General features: G+C 41.1%; 1 long non-coding RNA gene across 1 annotated transcript; it reads left to right on the forward strand.

Annotated features, from left to right (window-relative positions):
- The first annotated feature begins 21,697 nt into the window (after positions 1 to 21,697).
- Positions 21,698 to 26,624, forward strand: LOC111271490 (uncharacterized). The gene is made up of 2 exons (XR_002686907.2): positions 21,698 to 22,315; positions 24,116 to 26,624. It is a non-coding gene; the product is annotated as an uncharacterized LOC111271490 (long non-coding RNA).
- Positions 26,625 to 27,687: the final 1,063 nt, after the last annotated feature.

A 27,687-nucleotide genomic window follows, 5' to 3' on the forward strand; every position in this document is an offset into this window, starting at 1 on the left:
ACGAACGCAAATGGCTTCGCCTCTTCGCATTCATAGGGCCCCATATTATACACCACATTATAGAAATGGAAGCATATGAACGTAGCAGATCTATTCCTCTCTCGGGCCCCGATCTTCTGCTGGGCCTTAAAGTTGATCTCCTAAGGAAACAGGTGATAGCAGTCTAAGGAAGCAAACGCACTTTAGATGTACAGGTAAAATATGGGCGTTACGTTAGGTGAAATGTTAACTACAAGCGGTTCTCTCCAGTGGACGTCCACCGACCCCAGGCGGAGCGTACAAAAACGATAGCTAATATGGTCAATAGAAGGGCCGTTTTGACGGTTGATTCTGTCATTTATTATTTTGTAATGTGGTGGGCAAGCATAGTAGCATGAGACGTAAAGAGAATAGGGGAATAAGGACAAGTGGTTTAAATGAAGCGATTGTTATAAACCTTTTTAGAAACTTGAGTACCTCCCAGTACACGGCGGCTGACCGATATTCATGTGCTAGCAATTCGTTGACATTACACACAGGTATAGAGCGAGAAGTTTTCGTAAGAGGAGTCAGTGAGGAAGAAATAGCCTTGCAGCTAGTCAGTGGCATAATAGCAATCATCATCGACCTGTACTATAATTTGTTGACTTCTATGCGATATTCGATCTGTAACCTAAACAGAATTCAGCAAAAGGTCTGTCTTTTCACTCTGTTCTCATCTTTCAAGCAATACTAAATCTGAATGTTCAGAAACGGTAGTAATATATCAGTCTGAGGTACGATGGACAATAACGACGTGTGGACAAAAGGGGGTCCCACGCAAGTTTTCGTGGTGGCTTCAACATCGTTTGTCGTGCCTCAGGGCATTGGCGTAAGGATGAATGATTTTTCCTTATATATTGGATCTTTTCTGTTCGTTTACTATACAACTCGGTCGACGAACGGACCCGTGTCGACCATCTTATTTTTGCCATTGTATAAGGCTTTCGCACTCCCAGCAAGCGTAAATCATAATCTTTTTTGGATCGCTAACTTTCCTGAGCGATTCATCTATTCCTCTGCTCTACAGTGACGTGAAAGCACAACTTTGTTACCTGTAGCATCTCCGTGTAGAAATCTGTCATTGTGGGTTGACTGCATGTTTGTTATTGGCAAAAATGTTAGAAGGCGCTGGGGAGCCGTTGTTCGTTGCACCTCTCATTTTTGAATAAATTACATCAATTAGAGAAAGCTTATCGTTGTGGCTTGAACGCAGTTTATCTTGTTAACCAATTAATTTGTTTTTGGGCGTTCGTTTGCATTTAAAAGAGCTTGCAGTTAATATTTTAGGACAACTAACTAAAGAGAGTTACATAACCCAGGTCCTATGCTACCTCTAAAATTATTTTTAAAAAAGTCTCTACATGGCACAAATATTCCAGTTTTCGGTAGCCTTTTTGACCTTACAAGTTAAATTAAGTTAACACCCATTACTAAAATTTTTTTTTGATTGAAACTATGATTTATTTAGCCCGAAATAAAGTTTTTGGCAATGGTGATCGAAAGAGCGTTTTGAAGCGGCAAAAAGTAATAAAGACACAAACATATAAATATATATATATATATATATATATATTTGTAGAGTAATGTAAAAGTAATAAAGACACAAATATATATATATATATATATATATATATATATATATATATAAGAAACCACTACATTTTTTATTCTTGTGACAATAGGTGGTTATGTTATGCGTTCATCGTCATAACTCACGACTCTTTCTGATCTTTCCATCGATAACGTATGCTGTCTCGCCAGAAGGTAGCGAGGTTTGTCTCCGAAATGTTTTTCATTCACATTTTGATAACTGGGCCAGCTAAACGCGCCTATTTACTGTCTGGCGCATAAGCAGCAATTCCCAGTGAAGCAGACTTTCACAGCGCTACCAAACACGAAATCTAAGTTTTTTTCTTGGATGAAGATCTGGTTAGACTTAGGGCCTTGTTTTCGCTCTGGGAGCCACTTACTTCGATCTCTGGTTCATCTTGATCTACAAATGCCACCCCTCATTGCATTCTGTGGAAACGTTAATTATCTTGGCCGCGTATTGGCCGTTTTCCTTCAAAAATGTCTTCAGATGGTCGTCATCAAACTCCGATTGTCGGCTAGAGCGGAAAGCGTTCGATAGATCCCGAATAGCGTCTCCAAACATGACAAATTATCCTGGAGTAGCCCTTTTAGCGGTAGCATCATTGCCGTACGTAAGGCAAATGTCTCGGGCTGTTTTGACCTCGGCGAAATCCATAGTGCAGGAGGTGTCGAAAGAACACCTTTGGTTTACCCAAAACATCCGTTCTTGAGAAGCAATAGCGTTATAGCACGCTGATAAAGCAGGAGAAACGCTTTCGAACAGTATGTCTTAACAAAAACAAGTGAGTCGAAGTGAAAATTAGAGCTGTTGGAAACAATATATGAAATATATGCTTTTATTGAGAAATAATGTATTATTATTAAAGGGAAATCAAACATTTGGAAAAATCCTTTGCTGGCCAACTTAGTAGTTTCTATCATATTTCTATACATAACGGGTCGAACAATAATCTCTATAGAAAATGTGAATGTTTACACCTGTCGCAGAAAAGAAGAGCGGTCGGGATAACTTGTTATCTTAAGCTATGTCATATAACTTCATATATAAAAGATGCAATCCCGTAGTTGATGCACAGAAAACTTTACGCCGGGGAGTGGCGCACGTACGCGTTGCCTTCGTTCGTAGCAGGGTGGTCGAAACTAGAAACAAAGGCGAAATATAGCCACCGTAAACCCAGAAGCCTGAGTTTGGCAATTGTCAACGAGGAGTTAATTAACAGATTAATGCTGAATATAAAATTAATTATTTTACAGATGACATAATGATGATATTTGCAACGAGATGCTGGATTTCGAAGACAGCAATTTAGAAGCCGATCAGGCGACTGAGTTGAAAATGGTTGCCCGTTGAAGAGCTAGCAGATCAGTTATCTGTACTTATGAAACGTATGCCCATATTTTATGTAGTATACGTTTAAATTTATATAGACGGTTTTAATCAAATTCAATACATTTCATTGATAACACGACAAAGAAAAGCGTACTATCTTTCTTTATAATTTCTATATTACAGTTGACGATCCTTAACTAATCACCTATCTTGTAAAATGAAAATTGCGTAGTAGAAGTGCGTGATCTTCTTTTGTTGGGTTTCTCTATATTTAGAAACAAAGGATGTGTTCGTTGCTGGGCTTCAAATTATTAACGTTATTATTTTTAAACTCTATTCCTTCATTACTCATTAAAAATGTACCGCTCGTTTTCGTATTGAGACAAACTCCCTCTTAATTTCAAATCAAACATTTCATTTGTACTTATTATACGAACAAGTTGCCTGAGATTTTCAATCAACCTTTGGTGCTCGTCACGTCTAAATTATTAAGAGCTTTTTATTATTACAGAGCCATTATAATCAAGTATTAAAGAAAAATACTGTGCCTGACATTTTTATCTGTTCTGATTGAGTGCGCCAACTTACTATTTAATCTAGACAACTCATAAGCAACATACATGCAAGTAACTTCTTTTCAATTGATCACATAGATATATATTTCTTATTGTATCAATTATATTATACTGAATCAAAGGGTTATCTATTAGGTACTAGAGAAAACGGCATAGGTGTCCTTCTGAAACACGAAATTCGTTACCTACCCCAATGCAAACGATTAAAAAAATTCAAATAATGGTAAAAATGTATTTAATTTTTTAGTAAAATCTAGTAAGAAGTTGGTTTCTGTTAATTGCTTAATAGGCGATAACAGCATTTTGTTAACTTACCAGGAAGTCTCAAGTTACAAAGATCGAATAATTATGGTAGGGCTCAGTAAACAGTAAGCCGAAAGAAAAGAAACAATTTATAGTAATGTCAAAACATGTTTCTGGAGAAGCATTGTTATATAATAAAGTATAATAGCATATTCTTAAATACACAGACTGACAGCTATGACTCACGGGTCGTCTAACATTCTACGAGGCCCAATCCCCTTGAACAGCGAGCGATTCCAAAGATTTTTCAACACGAAGTTATTCGACAATAACTTTAAACGTAAAGTTGATTGCATGGTAGCAGAGCGTTCGAAAGCTTCAAATCGAGAAAAGCATTACGTTTTGTTTTTTGGTACTAAACATCTACCTAGAACTGTATTCATTCCAGTGATCTAATGCGAAAGTTAATTACAATCGAGAAATTACCACAGAGCTTTGCGAGAATGAGGCCAGCAAATCAAGGAAGGCCAAATAAATGCCGGAGGTGGTTGAAAAGCTGCATTTGATAGTTAAAGCAACCTATTTAGAAGATATTCGAATAAGGAAAGTCTGTAGGACAAAACTGACCCGGGTCTCTCATCGATCGCGAGGCTCAGCTGCCGAGGAGGTAAGCTACCCTTGGAAAATGGGGCATTTCTGTCCGCTAAAGACTTCAATCAAACAGTTGAAGCTGGTGGTGTACTTGTATTATCTCCATCACTGTACCTTGAGAGACCGCTCGATTTAAACATAGTAATTATTTAACAAAATTTTTAACAATAGATGACTTTGAAACTCAACTACTAGTTTCAACATTAACGAGTGCACTTACAAATTGTAATACAGACCGCATGTAAGTATATTTTATGCCACTTGAATGGGTCCCTCTGTCTTATGGGTCTAGTAGCCTTTTAGGCCTGTTCTGCTCGTCACGTCTGTGCGCAATTTATCCGATTGGGGATTACAAACAGCTGAAGCTGTATATTCTAGGCTTGTCTACTTTTAGCACATCAATTAACATATATCCATTGTGTTCCGGGCATACATCAGCATCCCTAATGAGAACATCGTTCACGTTTAATCAAATTTTACCTGACCTTTTCGCTGCTCTGTCGCTATAGCCGAATTCTGCCAGTTCCAGTATAAACTCGCATATATTGCTAATAGATTCCACTAAATGTATTACCTGCGCGCTTTATCAATGTCCGCTTTCGTGTACGAGTCAATAATTTTAAAAGATTCTATTCACGGTGAGATTGTTTTCCTTGCCTAACTTCGACGTTCGCAAATATGTCACTCAAACAAACAATTGACAAGTGGAATTTTACATAGAACTTCTTACCGAACCACTTAAATTATAGTGTAGTAGTTTCAACCCCGCGTGTCAAACGGTTACGATGTACAGCGTTTCGATTTGTGACGCCAAAGATTGCTTCATGCTCTAGCGATCAGTTTCATCAATGTGTCGGATGAACAATATGGCTAAGTACAGATTTTTTGTCGTAGCAGATACGTCGAAGCGATGTTACTGTCCTTTGAGCAGATAGACATTAGCAGACATCCTTAGAATGATGTATGTTGATGGGGCCACATGCCGTGAGATATATGTACGAGGTATATAGGATATGTGCTAATTGTAACGAATGTCGGCGCACACGATGGCAAGGTCATTGATGACAGGAGTACCGACGGGCTGCGCGAAACAACAGGGGGAAATCGTCATTTCTTGTCTAGAATTGTGATGTTTACAGTTTGTAGGTAACGTTAAACAACATGGACAATTGAACGTCCTGTTTGTGCAGTGGATGTTACGCTATATCCAACAGGCACACAATATAATTCGTATGGGGTCGCTGAAAGTACTGCTTCGCAGATATTTCAAAAAGGCTATAAATTTGCCGTAGGTAAGTGATAGAAAGGTCAATTTCTTTTAGGTAGAAACCAAGACAAACGGGCATTTTTCGGGTGCATCAAAGTGAATCGCTTACTATAAAACCTCTATTGTCAAGAATACGGGGCTAGCGGCAGTGTGCTGGTAAATTATATCTCTTTACATGACATATCTCTTACAGAAGCTCGAAATTTATTTGCTTACGCTACAATCATAGAGGGTACTAGCCATGTTCTCTAACAGGCTATATCATTTAAACTAAGACTTGCAGAAGATATAACGAGGGCCTAAACGGGTTCGCAGTAGCCACACAGCCTACACATGTGTTCCTTCAACCTCGTTTCATTCTACCCCCCAGTAGAAATACTTCCCTGTAGGATTAATTCCCCTAAAAATCCTCTTGTGCAATTGTCTAGATTCAAATATGCAACTTACGCAAAGGCCACCACTAGGACATCACATTACTAATAGGATCCATATAAATGAGGGCTTGTAGCAAGTATCGTCACGCTTGTCAGTTACGCGCGTCTACCACTGATCAAATACGTAGGCGTCATTTGTTATGTGAAGGAACATTCGCTGTGCGAAGAAGAAAACGACTGATGAAACGCATCACTTGTTCGAGATAGCTAATTCTATTTGAGATGCTTATCATGATGAATACGAGATAAAAAAACAAAGTAATTTAACTTAATAACAGAGTGAGCATACATAGAATACTAGGCTTCTCTCTGTACGCATGTAAATAATGCGTTGCTACGCAACGTAGCAGCCGACAGTTAAATTTCTCCGTACGTTTCTCAGCAGTTCGCTGAAAAATGTGTGATTTTTGCAAAACATCTATTGCTCTAGTGAGTTTTGAACATCAAAGGAGAATGAAGTCGTTTAGGGTTATTATTTTCGCGGATCCCACAGCTTCTCGGGCCGCAACTATTCTAAATGAGCGAACGTTTATAATATGTCATATCGGCGGTGGCTTATTGAGGCATTGCGAGAAGGTGACGTGAAACATTTGATACCAGTTCGCAATTCCCATTTATCCTACCTCATTTATCAATATGAGGCCCGTTTATATCAATATTAACACATAAAAACGTTCCGGTGATCAGTCTTACCTATACTGTAGTAGTATACTGTCAGAAACCTAGCGGATTGAGAACTAGCGCATGATCCATATTAGTTTTAGCAGAAAATTTGTATCGCTCAGTTGTCATAAGCAATTATTATACGTTAGGTTAGATCTGTACAAGGGGATACGTTCCCTTTCTATATAAAGGCAGGTCGAAGTAAAACGAGAGGAAATAATTTGAATGTTTACGTTTATACATCTAAACGGAAAGAAGTTAGCTCATACAAATGAAGACGAAACGGTAACGTATGATCGAAATATGACAACACAAATCGACTTTTGAACAAAAAAGCCATAATACAGCCAATGGCATCTTATCGTCTGCTTGTTCGCACTGTGTTCTACATAAGGCGATGTTATTTTTCAAAACTACTATGTGGCCATAAGTTACGCGTGCTTGCTAACTTCTATAAACTTGCTTTTAGAAATATTATCTTTGAATTCAGGCGTGAATTAAGCACGTAATCGAAGCATCCATTTGATGGTTTTTATGAATTGCAGACCTCAGCCCTATTTGAGCCATATATCCCTGCTGTTTTCATTAAACAATTGTCGGATCCTTCTTAGTAATTAATAAAAACCCTCTTTGGTAAGATGGAATAAAAGGCTATCGTACACCTTACCATTTATGCGTAGTCAATGTCGACATATTTAAACGCTACCACCCACAAACAAGTTGCAACAAAGTACAGTAACCCTTACAGTTTATGAAACAGCCCTAAAGTAATCTGGGTTCTCTTGATTTCTCGTTTATGATTACCAGTAAGAACGCTCTCTCTAAAGCTTTGAAATGTGTGTATGAAATGCTGGTGACAGTGAAGATTCTTTTAGATTCTTCCGGTTTCAAGTCTTTCATTGCAATAGTTCGCGCCACGTGGTCACCCTGCTGAGGGACGGGAAGAGGGCACTGAACTGGCAGCGGAAGATTGAAGGGGCTTTAAAGCGAAGCTAAGTCAAGGTCAAGAGTATTTGCACTCAACTAAAGGAGCTACTAAGCAGTAGGACTAGAATCGTTTTGATGACCGCCGTTACTGATGCAGGGCAAGAGACGCCCTAGCATACAGTATCGTAGGATTGAAAGCAGCCTCGCCTATTCACCGCAGTCGGTGTCTCGAGTCTTGGCCATCGCTTCTGCAATTGGTGCGCGAAAGCTAATCAACCTGTTTTCCTTCGATCATGCACGCAGCAGAAAGAAAGATTCGATAAAACAAGTAGTCAATTGATTCAAGGTAGGGCGAAACCGGGCGGAACTCAAGACCTCGACGTCTCAGGTTAGTCGCACCGTAATGCCTAGTTGGTGCTGGAAGTTGCGTCGTGGGACCGTGGCACTATGTTGGCAAAAGACTGTAGAATCAATTGCCATGGGACTGTGAATTTGCGTCGACTGCGTGTAATATTTATGTGTATGAATCTTAGGCATCTTACTCGAGGACTCGGCCGACTGCTGGCTGATGAAACGCTATTAGTTCACCGAGCACGGCTTCTTTTTCTACTCCTATTTTTTTTTTGCTCTAGCCAGACTTCTATTATCGCCTCTGCGGTGGGTCTTTCGTCGAAAAGCTATTACCAGCCCAATATCAAAGCGGCTAGTAGCAGCTTCTGGTCGTGCTCTTTGCCTTTTGACTGGCTGGAGCGTTGTGTGAGCCAGCGTGGAGAAATAAATATAAGAGGGGCGTCATTCGTAATTCCCTGACAGGATCGCCCTCTCAGTTTCCGTGTATAGTCCTTTTCTTCACTCTTTCCCAGATCGTTCAATTTGTCCTCTTGGGACGTTGGTGCTCGAAGCGAGCTTCTTGCCAGGCCAACGCCTAGGACCCGTACCCCATCTTTCCTTTGCTTGCTGTTGCTGCCACTGCTGCCGCCTGACGTTTTTCAGAAAAAAATTACCTGAACACCGTCTGCCCATCGAGCGTCCGCTGGCCAGTGCCACGCGCAGCTCGAAATCTGGGTCTTTCAATTGTTACTTCTACTTGCTAGCGGTAGATAGCAACTTGCCACGCTTTCGTTTTCCGTAGCAAACCGTCGATATAATATGCCCGCCTCATTGGCCCTATTCAATTGAAAATAAGAGTCAGCAGCATACATGCAGTGGCGATACATTTGCTAGCGGCGGAACGTAGTACTTAGTGAGAGTCGTTAGGTTCAGGTACTTTCTTGACCTCTCTTCTTTCCCTGATTTCCATTGAATTGGAAATTGAAAAGGAAATGATGGAGAAGCACGGGACACCAGATGTCACAGGCAGCGCCCAAGCTTATACCTGCGCGAACGTTTATAATCGGCCAGCCGAAACAAGTCGGCTGAACGCCTATAGGCTTACAAGCAGCGACAAGTGTTGAGACTCACTTGTATCTTAGAAAGCGTGCCCTTAGAGTTAAGTTTCAATCGAAGCGGAACAAGTGTCGTCTCTCAGTATTCTTTTGGTCCTCTAATAAGAAATTGGAAAACGTTTCTGAAGTCATATGGAGGAAATCGACTTTGCTTTATTTACTTCGCGCCTCGAAGTTGATCTCCGAAAGTTTTTGTACCATAAGAAACCATCACTGTATACCTATAGAAATCCGTTTTTGCATGGCAGGACTTGATTTCTGACTAGATTTTAATAGACGAAGAGACACCTGTTTGACGTGTATTTTTGCAACACAGTATTTCATACACTTTTCTACAGGTTTTACTCACGAAACATATTGTGTACTGTGATATTTTACTATAGCAGAGTGAAAGATGTCTACATATGTTGAGGACGGTGGTTGTAATCTATAGCTGAATGGCCCCAATTGTCACTGTCTTTCTTTTTCGTTCAAAACATTCCTGTAGCTCAGTGGCCTGCTATCGTACACCATCAGTTAAGAATCGAAGCATACAACGAGGTTAACAACGATACCGATCGAGCCACAAAAGGCCACTTCTACTGATCCTGCCAGCACCGATGGGGGACGTGAGCTCTCACGATCATTTCAACGGCCCTATGCGCTGGTGGCTTCACCTCTAGCTGAATCTCTTAAGATATTTATAGCATGCACTATGCTGTGACGGGTCGCATTATGGTTATTACTACTATTACAGTTTATATTGTCGTCGAGTCTCATCTATAGATCCGTGGCTGCCAACCGGACGTCTGCTTCTTAAAACTCAATCCGCACCCCAATCACTCGCCAGGATCGTCTGGCCATCCCCACCTGTGGCGAAACCAAGATGTAATAGTAGGGAAGATATTAACTGTTTTAGCCAAAACATCCCTAGAGCGCACCCATTATATTCGCCTACAATAGAAAGTTCAATCATTCGCATGTAATGAACTATACATAATCGATGACAGGTCTATCACTGGTGACAACCTATCCATACGGCTTCTAAATTGTAACATTCATAGACCTAGATATTTTAAAAGGATTTGGAGTTCACGGCATAATTGCTTAGCCTGCGACGGCGTAGTAGGCTGTGATAGACTTTTCTTACAATCGGAGTGCGCGAAGATCTTGGCGTAGTAAACTTGCAGACTTTCCAATACTGGAGAATGTTGAAGTAATGGCGTATTTTCTCACGGGAGCAATGGCGGTTAGGCTTCAATGGGGGATAGCCGTAGCGGTGAAAGTCGTAAAACGGAATTCCGATATTCTGAACGTATATACAGTATCATGATTTCGAAAGATGACACTATATGCACTGCACACCGCGGGTATCACGAATTCAGATGTCGAAATCCAAAAAATGGGATGCTTCATGGCTTAGCATACGATAAGCTCGACGGGTCTTTCGGGTTAGCTTTAGAGCAGGATTGCTTAAGATAGATAGATAGATGCCTGGCTCCATGAAATCCTAAATAGAAGAGAAAAACGCAAAAGCTGAATCTGATAGTGCTGCTCTCTGATCGGACATCTTCCAGATACTTTGGCAGGTTCTAAACGTAGAAGGCACAAATATATAAGTCCAGCATAAAAGTTCGTAAAGCCTTGAATAGATAGAAAACGCAGAGACATTAATAATTTCACATAGAATAAACAACAATTACCTAGAACGGAATTTAGAATATAGAATAGCAGCATTTTACCTAACTGCCATGCTGTTATGGTTTAATTCGTGCCCAAATGGGCGCCATATGATTAAAGTGCGAGAATTAAAAAGAAGACGTAGAGATAGGCCTGCTTCTCGTTGGCCCCCATATTACAATCGTGACCCATACTTAACCTGAATACAGCCTTCTGCTAAAAAACAGGACTATAGTTGTAGACAATTACGTCAGTGGGTGGATACAAACGAACTAACGATACATTACCCTAAAGCGAATGTACAGCTGAAAAACCCTATAGTGTTTGTTAGGCGATCTGGGGCGGCGATTATCCAGTGCGGTTTCATGAGTGCTGGTGCATCGATAACAACTGAGGTGCAATTAGAGGTAATGATACACAAACTCTGCCAATCAATAATAAGCCGTACGGAACAGAAAAAAGAATAGACGGTTATGGAAGATACATTTGAGCCCGAGTTTAGGTTAGATTTGTGCTCAAAATGGCTATCATTAGTTGTTAGTAAGACTAGAATCGCTCTATGTGATTTACTAAAATGGGACAGTTCCAGCTGCATTGTGCGGACAGGACGGTCCAGCGGAAGAAACTTGATAAATAAAGCAAAGGTTGTTTTCTTTCTTTAAGATCATTAAAGGTGACTTGCAAATGCTTCAGTCCGAGGTTCTCTTACACCCACCATTATCCATCAGGCTTATTATATTAAAAAATGTCGAGCTAAAAGAGACGTACAGGTGACCTTTTTATAACGAAATTCCTATTTGTTCTACTCCGACTAACTCCTGTTCCCACGACTTCATTTACATCTATAGATTGGTTAGCCAGTGGTCGACATCTTTGTAGAAAATGAGACTAGCTTATGCACTGTCATTATTAGTATGCTCGTACAATAGAGCAAGCAGGCGAAAATTTTAGAGAAAAAAACCAAAAAAATACTGTTTTGTTTTATGTTGTTTTAATGTTGTTTTATTTAATTACATCAGACTAATACCCTCAACGTTTAATATTATTAGGAAAACTTTGTTCAGTTACAGTTAACAACAAATTATTCGTATAGCAACCATACACGCTTGCTGTCGAAGCCGTAGATATCCACGGACTTGGCAGGGTTGCTCGTAAACATTTAGTTGTATCATTTCCTTTCAAATTCTCCATATATTATTTTCTTTTAGAATATATGTCCAATAATTGCTTTTATTGGACTTTGCACGAGATGCACGACATGACTGGAGATAACACAGCTTGCAATTATCGTCTTATAAAGTGCTTGATAAAGCTGCCATGGTAAGTATCGACACACTTGATCAAGAGAAGCCCTTCAAGTAAATAACGTACGATCCAAGAAAAAAAAAACTTCGATCTGAGCAAGTACTTAAACTAGAGAAGTATCTAGATGCCTTTTCCTTAGCTTGCCTGATCTCATTATTGAAGCATTGATTTATGCAGCATTTGATTTTATGCAGTTAATAATATTCTATTCAGCACACGGGTCGGGATCTTTTCTGTGTGTGATATAATTATTCATTACTTCCGTTAAATAATTCAGCGTTATAAAGTGCCTAAACGCAGTGTCGCATTGTTATGCCACGTACAAATCGACTATTTCGGATAAAGCTTAAGAATAAGCCACCACTCCTGTGCCGTCCTCCAGTAAATGCCGGAAGCAATAAATGGACGGTAGGCATATTGAAAAGACGATAGTTTATATGACCGATGCTTCCGAGGATGCCTTGTCTCACAAGGGCCGTTCGCCCAGTAACGTCTAACAATTTGGCAGCTGTCGACGACGCCTTGCAGATTGGCCTAAGCGACATCGGCCAGCAGGAAGAGAAAGAGGCTACAATTCAAACCCACCGCCGAAAATCTTGTCAAGTAGCACCGTTCTGCTCAGCGGTGAAACGAGGACACGGTAAGTGGGACGTTTTCCCTTTTTAAGATAGCAATGAAAGGATAGGTTCGTATTGCTGGCGCATCGTATTGGGCAAGCAAGCTAGAAAGGTAGGAAATTAGTGAAAGGAAGATCAATGCAATTATTCGTGAGGATTAGTACGTCTGCATATGGTTAAAATAAAAGAAACGGTAGGTAATGATAACAGAATTATTGTCAGCAGCAGGGCTGCGTTCATAAGAAGAGGCAAGGAACATAGACTCGATATGAAATATCTAACCACAGAAAGGACTGCATAACCCACGATTCTGCCTAAGCATAGAAGATACACGGCATCGTCTGAAGTCCTGAAGCAATCATGCTTTGCTATGGAACTTAAAGTATCGATATTTTTCCCGAAATTAGCTACATTCTTTTTTGGCGACGGGCAGCATTGATCACAATCATGGCTGACTAAATCTATTGAACGAGAGGCTACAATAAAGCTACAAAAAAATATTTTTACGAGATTTCGCACACATACACATGGAGGGTTTCTTAGTTTGGATTTATAATTTTTTACGATATATAGTTCACAAAAAAAAACTAGAAAAGGTTTTGTAATTATCACCGGCGCTGTCTTTAATAGTTTGAATAGCCTCATTTGTCTGCCATTTTGAAGGCAGAAAAGTGCAGTTAAACATTATGTCTGCACTGTCTTGTATAATAAAAATAGTAAAAAGTTCAGCTTACCACAGGTCCGTGAAGTTATTAACTGAACAGGTTTTTTTTACAGGTAAACGTGACATGGTGTACCGAAGGGAGTTTACCTTATTCAAAACGTGTTTATCAAGATGCGCCCCCCAATGTGAATCGAACTGATCAAACAGCACCTGGTATCTCAATATGTATTATCGAAATGGTTTACCAGTGTATTCGTCCAAAAACAAAATAGGCTATACGTTATACCCATATCCGTTAGTTACTAACTCATATTCTCGATACGTCGTCTATGTCCCTACATGCCCATACAATTAAAGTCATTAGACCGCTTTGTAGACACAGAAACCCTCGCAAGTCAACGCGTTCACGCCTCAGAGAACAAAGCTCAAGGATGGTGAAAATGACGCTCTGGCTAGACGGAGGGCGAGAACAGTGTCAAGTGAGCGTTCTTTCCTAAGTGAATAAGGCCGCCCTTACACTAGACTGAGTCTACCGACTGACTTCGAAGTGACTACCTGTCGAGCTTCGAGGCGACAGAAGAATCGCATCTCTTACACATGGCATTTGGATTTACAGACTGACCCATCCCTGACCAGGCACTTCACTGCTGTTCCTGTTTCCCACGGACATCACTGAGTAAACGAAGTTGGGCTTTTAGAGGCGACTGCCAAAATGTCATGAAATGGGATGACAACAATTTGATAGCTACGGCGGCCCAACGACTCGGAGTTTGAGCCAGCAAAGGACCTTTAAATATGCACCTGTTCCCGGCCTAACAGGTATTGGCCTACAGATAACAAAGGGAGCTGCAAGATATCTTCAAGAATCGAAGCTTATACTTAAGCACCATGAAAATACCTGATTTATTTCCGCGACAGCTTTTGCCCTATTTCCTAGCCATGACGCACTCGGTTCTATTAGATGGCACAAAGGCAAGGCAGGGATGATTAAACCGATTGCTCTTTGCTAGTTTGAGCGTGCAAAAAGCAAACCTCGAAAGATCGAGCAGAAAAAATCGAAAATTGTCGCGTTGTGCTATATAACTGCAATATGATGCGATGGCTTTTGAAATATATGGCGCGCTCTTCTGGTTCTTGATAGACATGTAAATGAATAGACATTTAGATAGCTTTCAGGAGACATCGCATGGTGTGGGTTACTAAGAAAGGTAATTGGATGGTAACAGGATGCCAACTTGACACATAAAATAAACTGTGAGCGACTTTTACTTGGCTGAAGATTGAGACTCTGTCATGAAACATGAAAATATTGGACAATGTATCTTGATAAGAAAACACTGAAAAAATCATATAGGCGTAGAAAGATGGCAAGAGTTTCGCGTATAATTCCTTTAAACATGATGTAACGACACCAACCGAACAACCGTCAAAGGGCGTTAACCCGTCCATGAACGGAGCAACTAACATAGTCTGGCCATCCAAGTAAATATTAGTAAATTTTAAGTGTCCTTCTTATTGAATTAGCCTTACGAGATTTTAGGAAAACGTCGAATGCAAATTGTACAAAAGAAGGCGATTACATATTTGGCCACATTCGGGGCCTTCTCTACAAAGTTGAAAGTTGAGCAGTAAAATTCGTAGTCCCAAAAGAACGATCTTCTAGAATCTAAATCCGCAGTGAATCACTTATCTTTTCCTAAAATCGTAGCACTAATACTCCTTTATACTCTTAAGTAGCTGAAAAGTCAATCAGCAACCTGACAGAAACCCTGTTCTTTCTATTTACTACAGGTACTACGCATTGAAATATATAAACATTGGATACATCATCGACTGCACTTTGCTTCCATATAGGCATTTTGATGGCTTTTCTGTGCTGTGCATCGCCCAGTGACGGTACATATCTTCCATAGAAATGTGTTAAAAAAAAACCCGTCCAAACGAAAGAAGTTTGGCGAGAAAAGCTGCTTGTATGATGCAAGCCGAGTACAGAGCATAGATACGTTTGTTACATACATCTGTGCAGTCGTGTGTAGTTCTCAACTGGGCGACGTTCTCTACCTATCTGACTCACGCGCCCACACACAAAGAGACATATCCAGTGCGTATCCTTAGCATGCATGCTTATTTCTTGACATCATTCGGCCGTCTGTCCTTATTCTCCAATCCAACCATTTGCGATACGCACTGGCCAACTACCGCTTTCGATAACTAGGTACTCTTACTCAAAGCGAAGACTTCTCCTCTTAGGCTTTTCCTGTTTTCATTGAATATCCTATTAGCCTTAGTTTTGCTGCACCTCAGCCGGGTTGGATGGATGAGGGGGTTCATGGATGCATTAAAGTACTTGTCTACACACCAGTTTAAATTCAACTGCGAAGTCTAAAACGCCGGTTAGGCTACGTTTTTTCAAAGAAGCCAGACAAAAAAATCAAAGCCAAAAAGGTGCAAGCAGTTGCGTGTCTCTGCGTGTTCGGCTGTTCTCGATGATTCTTTTCAGTATCTCGGATTTTATTTGGTTTTCCACTACTTCCGCGTTATTGTGTCTACCCCAGTGTGAAACTCAAACGATAAGACAGTAAAGGTATCAAAAATAACAATAATGCTAAAATACAGAGAATAGGTTAACTTGCATTTTTCAACAAATAGAGCACAAGGCGCAAACTGGCTAGTATTAAACGGGCTCCATGTTTTGGCATCCGATCTTTACTTACAAATCCCAGTCCTATGGTTCGGAAGCGTTAGCCAGCAAAGGCTAACCCTAGACAGCATGCGTGATAGGTTACGCCTACGTTAGAGAGCGCGTGACGTAGCGTAAGTAAACTTAGCGGCGATACCGGCAACTAGCTCATTATTACCACTACTTCTAGATCTTTTCTGGTCCTAGCCTTTCTTCCTTCTCTCATGTAAGGGACTTCCTCGCTTCGAGAGTTGACAAGTCCTGTTTTTTGTGCCTGATAGAAATTGTTTTACATCCTTATCCCAGCGAACCTCCTGTCGGCAGTATGTCGTTCATGCAAGAAATGAAATACTCTACAGTCAAGCAGGGAAAGTTAAACGTCCTTTTCGCGCGTTTTTTTTTTGTTTTCGATATTGCTAGAAAAAGCTACTGGAGATTTTTACACAAACTCTACGAAATCTTAAACTTTATATATATAGCTCTCATTTATATAGTTTAAACTCGTTTATAAACGCTACACAAGCTTTCTACACCAGAGCTAGACTTTTGCACATAGGGTACTTAAATTCAATGTAATTAGCTTTATAAAATGCGGGTCTGTTTGATCTTACCGAGTTTATAAACATAACTTCAGGCAAGATAGAGTACACGCTATTTAACCCAACAGATAGAGCCATCTTATCTACAGCCTCCCTTGTTTGCTTAAAAAAATTAGATTATGAACAACTGATGCTCGTAACGTTTGCTCACGGTCATGGGCTGATTAGTTATAGGTTTTACATTAGATCTACTCATGTAGACTATCTTATACTTTCATAGTGTTCCTATTTTGAGAGGGTCACGATTGACAAACTCCCAACTGTAAAGTGAACTCAAAAATGACGCTTGCGTTTTTAGGTCCACTTGCGTCTTTTCTGGTCTGGAACAAAAATAGTGAAACACTTTCAAGTTAAATACTGAAGTTCAACCGAATCGGAAATGAACAGCTTTTACAGCTGCTGTCTCTTCTTGAACGCAGCAAATGAGCTTGTTATACTGTTAGGAATAGTCGTCAGTGGGAAGCCGCTACCGAAATGCAATTAACCCAAGGAAATACTTCATCTTCCTTGGCAAATACGTTCACTGGAAGGTGCCGTACAAGTGCAGAGTTATATTGATTCTGAAACACTACACACCCAAGGGGAAATACACACAGACATATATATATATATAAATGGGTAACTTATATCGCTAACGAAACAATGGCCTCACTATACAAATACACTGCGTTCTGTTATGGCATAGGCCCTACCATCAGCTGTATCAGGTTCCGTTTTAGGCCACATTGGGATGTTCAGGGCCAACATTACCCGCTACAGTAGCAGCGGTAGAAAATGCCAAAAAAAAGAGAACCTCTTTTTTCTCACCAGAGCACGACACCCGAGTCGTCCATTGATGCAGTACTTTCAAAGCAGCCATGCGAAAAAACTATCGCTAAGGAACTTTATCGGGAACACAAGGGCCTATTCCCACAGCTGCCGCTGTAACAGCTTCCATTGCGAAGCGCTAACGAAATAGATGCAACTGTTTGCAAATGAGCCATTTGAAATGGCGCAAAGGGATCAGTAATGTTCGACGTTGTCTTCTTGGGACTGTAAATTTCTTTGCCAGTGTAGTAACTCTTATTTTTTTCAAAACGAAAACAAAGCCCGCCTTCCTGGATGCACCGAAGAGTTGGCTTAGCCTAAAATGCACGTGATAAGCAGCAAAAAAGAAAGCCTTCTGCACTACCCGCTTTTACATTATTATTATACATTGTTATTATTATATAATGTATAAGACAGATATCGATCGGCTAGTGTAAAAAGCGAGAGTTAACGTATAGTTTCAAAAAATCAAATTGTGCTTATGCGTATTGTGCGGTGATGGAGCATAGCTGGAAAGTATTGTGTCTGACGATAACGTGACATACGATTAGAAAGGCTTGTACGTGGTTTACGTGTAGACGATATAACGTAGGTTCGAGACGTTACGGCTGGCCAGTGAACGTTCAAAGCTAGCATAGGGTTTTAAAAGTGTTAAATATACATCGCATTTTTATTATTTGCTCGGTCCGATGGCTAAATAAATGGACCCAATATCTAATAGAATCTGCAAGTTCTGTTGCGGACATCCAGATATCAATATCCGATCACCTGGCAGGGGCAGACAGCGCCTCAGCTGCTCATCTATGTGGCATCTTATGCACTTTCCAAGAAAGTGGCAGATGGTCGATTTATCTCGCGTCGATAGCTTTTTTACGATTACCTTCCTAGCACCTGCGGCCACGATGACATCACTCGCGATAACCCCTTGAGTGCCTGATAATTTTTTACCTTGATATGGAGTAATTAACTATAATGTAAAAGGCTGTCGTACTTGGCATCAAAAGAGATGGTGTTTTCAAAATTAAGAACTAGGCTGCAAGTTCTCGGTCCTTGCTACAGATCACGAGAGATATTTATGTCATTAGATCGACAATCGCCTCGTCCTGATAAGATCATAAGAAAAGCCATTTCACTGTCGAAGGCCGTGTTTAGCATATAACGATTAGGGTTGGTGATCAATCGAAATTTAGCTAGCAAATTGTACGTATATTTTATTGTGACATATGCTTAATCATTGTAGTCTTTGCTTGGGTCCTTAGGTGCCATTTGCTCATTAACCTAATTCTATCTACAACATTGGAGGGCCTTACAAACTCCTTCGATCAGACATGGTTGGTTTTTAAAGTGACGGTAGATTGTTTCTAGTGGGCCACATCAATTACTACAATATAGTATTTAATCAGATGTAATTGGCGGAACCCACTCGTTATACTCTGCAATATCAAAAACTAGTATTTCTCGCTCATTTTTGGGTGTTTAACTCTGTGGCCCAGTCGGTTGCAATCGTACGTTCAGTGGATTATGATAATTTTATTTGCTGACAATTATGAGCTAATGCCGTGCATTCCGCCATATTTTTTCCTGTACTTTCCGGGTTTTTTGGCCCAGGTTTTTGTCGGACGTCGATGACGAGTCCATCTGAATGCCCACACTGCGTAGAAAAGCGCAGATTTTCTTGTTGGCGTCGATTCTGGTCCTGAAGTAGATTCTCGTCGTACGCATATGTTGCAGAAGAAATAAAAATGCTCCGAAAAGATAAAATCGGATGGGGAGCACATTTGAAACGCGCGTGACATTAACTAAGCCGAATAATCTATTATCTGAAATTGGGCATCTTTTCTTTTATAAATCGTTCTTCTATAAATATATTGTGCACAGAAGGACCACAGCTCTCTGTCTCATCCACTAGTATCTTCTATCTTTGCGAGTTGGAACTCCACAGCGAACGGAGCCGTTTCGAATGAAAAAATTAAAACTTATCCAAAGCAATGCCCAGTGTTCATACAACCTCAATCGGAAAGGGTTCAAGGAAAAATAGCTCACACCAAACAGCCCCCGGACTTTCCAGCGGTCTCGGTGTCTATCTTTATGTCATTTCAACAATAGCTCTCTTGTTGGCTTTATTAGTCCTTTTATGAACCAATATTAGCCTTTAGTCGGCCCTGCTACCACCAAAGTCGCCTCATTATGTCACACACCAGCCCATAGACTGCACACCGCACAACACCAACAATAATAATAACATCACTGACAAGCGTGACACATCTAATGGCAGGTATCTTAAATGACGCGGCTAGTATATTGTGATAGCGTTTCTTGTTTTCCATCCCGATTCGATCCCGTCAACACGTATATATATATATATATATACAGCGAGTTGTCTGAAAAACTTGGACAATGGCTTGCCGGTTTCCTTTAGGCAAAGCCTCGGACTGACTGTTTCCTGGCTATTTCCTCTGTTTTTCCTAAGCTTCTAGAATTTCCTTCCGGTATTGGGGCTCTGCGTCACTTTCCAATGGTTGTGCCCTACCACCAGTCAACGTCATATAACGCATCTTATTGATACGGTTCACTTACTGCGTTTTCGCCGATAGATTAGGTACTGAGCAAAATTGTGCCGGCGAGCAATGTGTACAGCCTTGTTTCCGCCCCGATGATGCTGTTGCCCCCGCCGCTGCCACGTCAATCTCGTCCAGCCACCACTCACTGAGGAACCTCCCTAAGCGTTCTAGCGGCATATATTTCTTCGCTACTAGAAAATGTACTATATCATTTTTCGGCCATTATTTCCATCCTGAACGACCATGCTGTGATAGCTTTGACTAAATCAGCGCTCACCGCTAAATGAGTTTTGAGATATTACGCTTCTATTGACATAGGCACATAGCAACGGAGATATAAGATCTACAGTTCATTTATATTGATCTCAGTAATATTAATTAAAGTGGTTACAGCTTGGAGTGATTGCTTAGGCCATAAGCAAGAGGTTTTCTTCGAATGCTCTTTCGAAGGATATTTTCGAGACGGATTTATAAGAAAATAGATTTTAGAATTATATGTATATATATATATATTGAAGCACAACAGACCAACAAAGGACGTGCAATGAACGCAACAACTGTGGGATATTACACACCGAACTAGAACCGGTTAAGTCTTTTATAGAATATCGAAAGCTCACAGCAAGCCGTATTCCGAAAGCGATCAGTTAAAAACAACCCCATACTTTTTTGGTTTGTAACGCTACATAGCTCTATGTTCCTGTAATTATTCGTATGGAGACACGTACTCATTACTGATAAAAATAAACACCTCTTAGGTTCACCCCCTTCTTAGCTTCGTGCTCTAGGGTAGTTTTTGCACTACTTGTAGATCGTGAAGCTTATTGTATAACTTATTTAAAAAATCACTTAGAATAGTTGATGAAGAAACGATGGTAAAAAGTTAATTGTTAAGCACAGTATATACGGCGCAGATCGGGCAGGTTAAAGCACTAAATATAGTTTTTGGGGGGCCCGCAAATCGATCGGGTACAGATTTATTTATGCGAACATAATTTAGCCCTTTGCCATATATTTTCCATTTAGTTGTGAGCGGTGCTTACACTGAAATCCGATGGCAGCTTTATCAAGTAATGGGAAAAGATTCATAGTGTTTCAAGCAATATACGGTGAATACGAAACAACACAACCAGTATTTCAAGTTTTCAATAGACCACCGCTAAATGAATCGGATACCATGCACCACGTAAACATAAATCCCACGCGTCAGTTCGCTGGAAAAGGTATGTCGTTTGTTTTGGCGGACATCATACAAGTATGCCTAGGAAAAGATTTGGACCCTTAAACTGATCTGTTATACGTTGGTGTTCGAGAAAAAATATTAAAAAGCCACGATTAAAACGTGAGTCAAAAATACTCCACTTTTTTATAATTCGAATAAGATAAATACTTGTACTAATTGTGGACTTATTTTTTTCACGTGTCTCTTCGCTTTGTACATGCTTAAAAATCTCGTTTTTGTTAGCTGTCGTACATTACGTGGCTAACGTTGCAATCTGTTTATACCTATATTACGAAATTTCTTTACTTATATAATTTTAGTACAAAGCGCTACACGTCCGAAATAGATTAGCTTTAAGAGACCTTCTATACTAGTCATCCATTTCCTAAATCCAATCATTGCTCCATACTCTTTTCCTTTTCTTGTGCGCATTTATTGGTTTTGTGCTCCACTGTGGCAACATGAAATCCTGTAGAGCTTCGCAAGGTTCACCGCCATCTTGGTCTAATACCTTTAGCGTCACAAGTGATCAAGCGACAATTACTTTACTACCCACTCTCTTATCCATTGCATTCATTCAGCGCGTAAGGCCATGACGCCACTAGCGCATTGCTTTAAGCCTATGGGTCTCTCGTATTCTTTCCACCCATCTTTCCACCCTCTCTCCACTTTTACACATGCACTATCTCTCGGTTACGCGCCGCTTTTTCATTTCACCCCTCGCCTCGAACGCTCTGTCTAGCAAGTGGCCAAGCTACTAATGACTGACACTACTACGCGCTAAGCTAAACCAATCCTTTTTGGTTAAGTCCCACCAGGTGGCTTATGCTCGTTGCCGTTGCCCCTTCTTCGACTAAAACCCCTCTTCACGCGACCGTCACCTTTATTTCTGTACCTCGTGTTTAGTCTAGGTCGGTGTGTCATCCGCTTCATATTACCGCGGCCGTTTTTTCCTGCTGTGCAGTTCAATCTTATCCCCTTCTTAGCCCCGGGGCTTTTCCCCATGTCACCGGATTGCCAAGAGGCCAACCCACCATCTAGGGACTCACGCAGTGAGTGTTCTTGATTCTTGGCTCGCTCATATTTCATCCATGGTTGCTATTAACGTTGCTATTGCTGCCGTTATTGTCAGCAACGGTTTCGGTAACAACAGCGGCGTATTTTTAGCCGCAGAGCTTAGTCCTTTTTAGTGTCTCCCCTCTGTGGCAGCAAACGCCCGTAGTAACAACGGCAGTAACACAGCCATCTCCAAGTAACTCTCTACTTCGCTACTGCGCTCCGAAGAAGCCTTGGAGGGCACCCTCCACCGGGAACGCAGGCTACCCGTTTCGAGTGGTGTCTGCGTTCCACGATGAATCTAGTGGAGCACCGCAAGCACTGGTGTTTCTGCCGCAACGCAGCTGACTTGGCTCCACAACCAGAGGCTGAAGCCGCTTCCAAGTTACAGTTTTATATCACCGAGAAGCTCTTAAGCTTACAGGGCGAAAGCAAAGGAACGCAGAACGAAGGACCCATCATGGCGAAGAGATAAGACGGCTACAGCCTAACACCTTGTATGTAGAAGTCTAAACAGCAGCAGCATAGGTCATGTCGCGAGCAAAGGAGTCTGGGCTAAAAAAACCGATACAAAGCAAAAAATCCCATCACAGTATGCTAGTCAAGGCGGGCAGGTACGAAACAACCATGTACGGTAACCTGGAAAATGTAAAAGTAATACAAAGGAAACGAGAATCATTTGTGTCGTTTAGTGTCTGCGCGTGAAGGGCACTGAACGTGTGTGTACGCTAAGAAAGAAGCAAAAGAAAAGGTAGCAAATACCACTATTTTCCGTTCAGGAAGTAAGATAAGCAGCGTAGCAGTCAAAGAGGCCGTATCCGTTTGGCTTAGTCACCACCGCTAGCCATCATAACGCCAAGGAACGGCGACAACATGCACTCCCACGCAATAACCCTCAGTGCCTCTATCCATAATATCTGATGATAGCGGTAAGAACATGCTTGCCGTTGCATTCTATCCGCGTTCGTGTTCCTTTAAGCAGCGAAGCAGATTTTATCAACCACACACGGTATAAAAACACACAGTGAAATGCGTGTAACTTTTCAGTTATAATTGTATAATTGTAGAAAGACGCATCAAGTTTAAATGGGGCTGGGAATAGGCAAGTCGAGAGAGACCCAGGTGCTACGCTTCCATACAGTGGCAATGTATGTTGAGTCCACCCCAACTGTCCTGAACGGGTATCGCGTTAGCCGCAGATAGCTGCGTAGACGGATGCAAACCAGTCGGATAACGACTACTGCGTAAACGTAGCACTTTACTGGCAGTATGATGCACAGTTATAGTGGCCTAGTAATAACCGAAGATAGGGCCTCAGATGGTAGTGAAGTATATATAGGCATATGGGGATAACGTGTCGTAACTTTTAAATCATCGCTGCTACGTTGTACGCCTTCTCGCCCGTCCGATCGTTGTCGTATCACTTCAGATAAAGGAACACAAATCTTTAACGTGAAATATTTGTATACGTTGCTAACGGCGCGAACTTTGCCGATCCAGTGTATCTAATTCATAACTGTGTATTCAGCTATATTACGAAGAGACGATATATATTAGCGCATACGTGTCACTTGTACATTTGTAGACTCAAGAGATAGTTCAAAATGATAAGTCGAAGTTTCGACGTACAGTTACGTCGGAAGCATAAGCAGTTTAGTCAGTGGCTGTGCCGTATTTTCCATCAACATACGAGCGTACTGGCTTCTTGACTCGTGCTCTCTTTTTGTATATCGTCTTTTTGAGAAAGTCAAAATCTTGAACCCGCTACATCTAAATGCTCTCTGATTTCTTTTCAGCCACCGTCCACCACGTTGTTAGTCTTCTCTGTAGGGCACGGCTCTGTTAAGGCTACCCCGCACGTTCGGAGACTAGAAAACGTAATGCACGAAACGGCCAAGCCAACCTTCAGCAGGAACGATCTTGAGCCTTCCACGATTTCATCGTTTTCAGTGACATGCTCCTTTGCAGTACCTTCTTGAGTGTCAGCATCAATAAAGGCAGGAGCAATACAGAGACACGTTAACTGGTTGACTGTAGGACGCCATTGGTATAAATTTTGAATCGGCCAACCCCCATTGCAAGAGGTGAGATAATACTGTAGGCGTAAGAAGCAACATGGCTGACCAAGCCGCAGGTTCCTTTTGCGACCGCCTAGCCAGAACAGAGAACAAATGGCTCGGCGCTGGAGCACACAGACTAAGAGAGATTATAGCAAAAGCCGACCATCTCGCCCTGTTCGCCCTAGGCATCGCCTCTCGTCTTGCGACCTTCTTTCCTCTAAACTCTACTACACATGCTCCATTTGTCATCGTCATTTTTTCTGCAGTCGCAAAATTCTGCGATATTTCAATGTCGGCCAAAGTAGCAAAAGCACCTTAGATCCGCGGAAAGAGTCTTTCGAAGAAGAGTCTTACAATCCGGCAAAATAGGCAGGCAAAAAAGATGGACTGGTTGTTTATTATGGTCAGTAGTACAGCTGGGACCTCTCTGTCTCAGACGGCCTACTATTTCAGTGTTAATCCAGCTTAAACTCGCACCCGGCCGGACCCAAAGGAACTAATTAATGAAATGCACTGAAAGTCGACTCCGGCTAGTTTAGTTAGCCGCGAATTGAGTATTATAGAAGGGCTGGTATTGCTCGATGTGGTATGCGCGTAATAAGGAACTGTGTGTGTATGCCTGTTGGAAAAGCGTAGGTGTGGTTCGAATATTTCCTTATTTGAGCCTATAACGATGTCGTGGCTACGTTTGCCGCGGATCCTCTGTCTTTTTCACTTTCTACCGAAGCAACGTTGCCTAAGTTAACTTTCCGACTGATCTAGGATCCAAGATTTGGATCCGGAGATTAGGGAACGAGTTACAGTCTGGGTTCGTCCTTTTAGCACATCTGCTAAGCGGCTTCCGTTTATGCGACCGCCTGCCTGCCCGCCCCTGAATGCCCCCTCGACACACTCGTGAGCGTATGGCGGAAAAGCGGCTTCTTTTGCCAACGGTGGCATATGACGCCAATTTGGTGGCCGTTAGATCTCTGCTTGTTGGATCTTTCCACACAGACAGGCGAACTCATATAAGAAGTAAGGAGATAAGACACAAAAAAGTCGCTGCTTCCGTTTCTTTTGTCGAAGGCTAAGCGTTTCTCTTTTATTTCTCTCTGTTTCTTTCTGCTCTGACTACATATACACGTGTGCTACATAAGTACAGTGGCAAGAGATTCATTTTGGGTTTTAATTTTTAGTCGGCCTTAGCCAAGGACAACTCCTAGAGGCTCAAACGCCTTACACCTACTGTAAGGAACACACGGGCATATATATCAAAGGTCCGCAGCTCCTTCATACACATAACCTAGCCTCGATGATAGAATACTGATTCTACAGTTTCTTTAACAACTTCACGTCATGTCAACACCTATTTATTATTTTTCCCAAAAATATTTTGCGTAGAAAGCCTCGAATGTCCGTGAAGAATCAGGACGCTGAGGTATTTCAACGAAAAACATAGTATACAATACGCATATATAATAATAATAATAATAATAGGTGTAATTATTGGTTAAGAAGTAAATAATAAAAAAAAATGACAAACTGCGTGTATGTGTCTCCAATATAGGGGCAGCAAAATGTTGGCTGCTCATACGTTCGCTTCATTTGCGTGCGACCAGGCATGCCAAACACGTTGCCGTGCTAAAAGGGAATCGTGATGTGCGGTGAAGAAGGATAGCCTTCTGAGAAGCGGGCTATAAAACCCTTGTTTTTGATGTTCATAGCTTAGGCGACGTTGAATAGATACACGTATATAGATATAGGTTATTCAGCAGCCACGTAATATTTCTAGCCGGGCGCTGAAAAAAACTAGAGAGGTGCTATAATTGTATAGTCAGGTTTTGAAGGGCTTCATTTCATAACGTTAGCTATTAAATCGACGGTACAATGAGCAACTCGTGAAGTACCTATTACTCAGCGAAAATAATCTAGATGAATCAAATATCTACCTGAAGACTTGTTTATAAGTACATAGCCATATAATTCAAATAATACAATAAACGCAAATTGCGGCTTCTTCTTGCCAACAGACTTTTTTGGCACGAAATCCAATATGTTAGAAATAACGTTTCTTAAAATAGAGTCGGCCACCTTCTGAATGTCGTTTGATTTTCAACATTTTCGAAACGTACTTGAATATCAATTTAATTAAAAAAAAAGTTCGTTTCGATTTGGAAAGTTTACGCAGTAACAACTTACAAAGAAACCTAAATTAATTCTGTATTCTGCGTAGAAAAATAAATACAACTGAATATAAGGAATGCTATGAGGGTTTTTTCAATGCTTTTCACGCGCCCCGATGTCGTACTCATAAGATATCACTAGGAAGTTCATAGAACGCTCGCCCCTATAGATCTGCTGGTGTGCAGACGTTGATCCATAAATTATTTTTTGATAGCAAGTGTTTTTAGGTGGGGTCCAGATGGACACATCTTCCACTAATGACCCACATTTTTTCCCGCTAAACTAATAGGTATTCGTGAGCAAAACGCCGCTATCAGAACCACAATGAGCAAACAGTTATTCTAGAACACACAGTTTAGTAGCTAGAAACGCAGCGGAAATGGGCCATCATTAATCGAATGTAAAAGAGAACAACCTGAAATCCACGGATTACCCCTGAAGATTACTTGTATAGCCTGGGTCGAAAAGCGTCCTGTTATCGATATGATATGGCCCTGCTTACGAGTAATTGACATTTTATACTTTATTTTCATTTGTACTACTCACAGTGAGCTGAATAACAGGCCGAGATTTTTGTGGTGAAATTAGGGTAATAAGTCTTCCTCGCGAAGCAATCTTCCCACTGTATATCGACTATGGATGAAACTCAACCAACGTTTTAGACCGCCCGCTTAGAACATGCTTGAAGTGGTCCCGCCAATTTTTAAAAAGTTCTAGGATTCATTTTAGCAATGACAATGCACCCTGACAAAACCATCAATGATGCCAACAATATATAATTAGAAAAGATTCGTCTTTTCTAAGCTGTATAAACTGTCTAATATGCTGCGGCTAAACGTGCCCTGCGAATTTAACCGAGCTTGGTCAAAAACGTCAATCGGTCATCTTTTATTCATTTCTAAGCTATAACCTGTGACCTGAATGAACGCTGTTTTAGACGTGTTCTCCTCCAAGTGTATAAAGCCTATTGCGAATTCAAAGGCTGCATGAACGGCCCCCTCTTACATGTCCACGATACTTACTATATATATATGGCTGTACTAGTGTGCGTCTGTTACTAGACCACTGTCGAGCGGGCAATCCTATATCATTCTCGATTCGGCCGCAGTTTCGCTCCCTTCTCAAATTTGTAGCGTCAAGCAACA

Source organism: Varroa jacobsoni, unplaced genomic scaffold, assembly GCF_002532875.2.
Source record: "Varroa jacobsoni isolate VJ856 unplaced genomic scaffold, vjacob_1.0 contig00681, whole genome shotgun sequence".
NCBI classification, from domain to species: Eukaryota; Metazoa; Arthropoda; class Arachnida; order Mesostigmata; family Varroidae; genus Varroa; species Varroa jacobsoni.